This window comes from Ictidomys tridecemlineatus, chromosome 4, assembly GCF_052094955.1.
Source record: "Ictidomys tridecemlineatus isolate mIctTri1 chromosome 4, mIctTri1.hap1, whole genome shotgun sequence".
NCBI lineage: Eukaryota > Metazoa > Chordata > Mammalia > Rodentia > Sciuridae > Ictidomys > Ictidomys tridecemlineatus.
In genome coordinates this window covers 144835681-144838387 of record NC_135480.1, presented here as the reverse complement: position 1 = coordinate 144838387, position 2707 = coordinate 144835681, and the positions used below count along the sequence as shown (strand labels likewise).

The following is a 2707-nucleotide window of genomic DNA, read 5'->3' as shown; positions in this document are numbered from 1 at the left end:
TTTCCTTCCCTTTTCCCTGTTCTGGTTGCTGGGATCCCAGACAAGATCCTGGAGCACCAGCCACCAGCACCAGGATGGAAACTGGGTGGTAAAGCAGGAAGTTGGAAGCTGTCTCCATTCTTGACATCTTTGTAATGCTGCCTCACCAGCCCTGGACCACTCATTGCTGGATGCCTTTTACATGAAAGAATAGAGCGTTGTGGCTTTAAGCCTCTTAAAAGAAGCTTTCTTTCTTTCTTTTTCCCTTTTGGGTTTTCTATTTTCTGTATCAAAACATAATCCTAGCTGAAACAGATACAAATTAGTACTTGCAAGAGAATAAAAGGAAGTATTATCAGAAATAAAGGCAAATATTTTTTTCAGTAAAAAATGAAAGGTGTTTTTATTAATACTTAAGGCACGAGTGGACCAGTAGCATCAGATATATTTGGTATTACTAAAATAAACTAAATTCTATTAATTCATTTTCTTTTCCATCACCTCGAATCCTTTAGTGATATAGGGCGTTAGCTTGTCTTCCCATGCAAGGATGATTCTCCTGTAAATTAGAGCAAAAAGAAAAAAAGCCTTGTAAATCATCTCTCTCACTTAACTTACCCATTGTCCTCTCTCTGCAGGAAACCTACAGGTTGCAGGAGAAAATGGCTGGTGGAAATGCAGCAGGAAGAATAACATGGTTTTGAAATGAGGTGAGAATAAGTGAAATTAGTGTAACAGCAGACCTTACCCGTTTTTTTTTTTTCCTCCTGCTTCACAAACTTAAAATTGAGGAAATCATTGACAGGAGTCTTTGTTTTAAATGAGAGCAAGACAAGGACATATCTTTCAAAGGATCACATTAAATGAGGTGGAAAGAGAAGGAGACTGGGACGATAAATCAAAAATCTCACCCTCTTCTATCCATCCCCCCAACACAACACAACAGGCCAACAGGAGTGAATATTTGGTAGTCCTAGAGAAAAGCCCATCTTTAAGGCATTGATAATTTTAGAAAAGCATTTAGTGCTCAAATTTTGTAATTTTCCAAGAAGGGTCAGAATTAACTTACCAAATCAAATCTTTTGTGATGTGACAAATACTAAAATATAAGCCAGTAGGATCAGGAAGCAAATAATCCTACTTTATAATAAAATAAAATGGCATAGACCTGAGGTGGGTCTTAAGAACAGCCAGGACTGAGGGTGCAGCAGTGTGGGGGCAAAATCAAGAGGAAAGAGCATCATTGAAAGCCGGGGGTCTGCTTCAGGATTCCTCACTCACATGGCTGGCAAACTGGTGCTGGCCACTGTCTGGCAGCTCATCTGGGCTGGCGGCTGGGATCTTGGCTTCCCCCACAGGGGGCCTCTCTGTGGCAGTGCGAGCTTTCTCTGGAGCAGGAACTGGGCTCTGAGATCTAGTGCTCTGAAGAGAGCCAAGAGAGCCAGGCTGACGTGCGGGGCATTTTGATGCTGTAGCCTTAGAAGGCACATAGCGTCACTTCTAGACTTCATATTTAAGGTAGTCACAAGGGTTCACCCAGGGAGTGAACACAGACAGATCCCATCTCTCTGCAGGAATAGGACCAGGGCCACATTGTAAGTGCATGTGAATGTACTGCTGTCACCATCTTGGGAAAACACAGATTGCTGAGGTTGGAAAAGACAGTTCTGAAGAGGGAAAATTGGAAGTCTTTCAGTTACCTAATTAGCCTGAGAGCTCATCTACCATGTTTTAGTGCTTACAACATCTGGGAAAGCCCCAGGACACGAGATTCCACCTCTTTCCCCATTAGCATCACAGGTGGGACTGTCCCAAAGTCATGGGGCTTATGAAAATTTTGGAAATCCAAAGAGTCTAATTCTCAGGAACCATTACTTTTTTAAAAATTCCTATTGTTATTTTGCTTTTACTAAGAATTAGGTGGTTTTGAGGAAACTTCTCTCTCCAGTCTCAGTCTACTGAAAGGCAGGACCATTCCATGCAGGATTCTATGGTAGTGGGCTTCCAGGCTAATGCCTTCTTGTCATGGCTAATTTCAGGGATAAAGTGGGCAATGAATGGCTTCAGGGGCAGGAAACTTCAACCTGGATGACCTGGAGTTAAAAAAAATAAAAACAAAAGGGTAAATGGCCCTTGGAGATATCCCTAGAGAACCAGTATCTCTTCTATACCCTGGTGACATATATTCTTCTTCTTTCTTTCTTTTTTAAAAAATTATTATTGGTTCTTTTTAGTTATACATGACAGTAGAACCCATTTTGACATTATTGTAAAAGCATGGAATATATCTTGTTCTAATTCAATCCTCAGTACTTTTCCTTCCCCTCCCCTTCCCTCACCCCCTGGTCCTGTCCCTCTCTCTAATCTACTGATCTTTCTGTCATTTCCCCATAGTTATTTTTTAAAATTAATTGACATATATTCTTACTGTAGTAAATAACAGTAACCCAAGTTTTCTAGCCTGTGGGTATAAATAAGGTCACATTAACAGCAACAAATCACATTCCAGTTGTTAATAGCCTCATCCAGGATGAAGTCTCTCAGGAAGTACTTCAGGAGGCTGCAAGGGTTATCTCACCTATATTTACTAATGACTTACCCCTTTACTTTTTATTTTTTTAAACTCCGTGTCATCCTGGTTGAAGTTTCCTGTCCCTGAAGCCATTCAAAGTTGGATATCTCTTCACTATTTCTGCTGGCAGTGAGGGACCAGCACCTGCCCTGGGGA

At 41.1% G+C, this 2707-nt stretch overlaps 1 long non-coding RNA gene across 1 annotated transcript; it reads right to left on the bottom strand.

Moving 5' to 3' along the window:
• Window positions 1-353: 353 nt before the first annotated feature.
• LOC144377271 (uncharacterized) lies at window positions 354-2363 on the bottom strand. The gene is made up of 2 exons (XR_013438093.1): window positions 1261-2363; window positions 354-538 (listed from the first exon to the last, which is right to left on the bottom strand). It is a non-coding gene; the product is annotated as an uncharacterized LOC144377271 (long non-coding RNA).
• Between the last annotated feature and the right edge of the window lie 344 nt (window positions 2364-2707).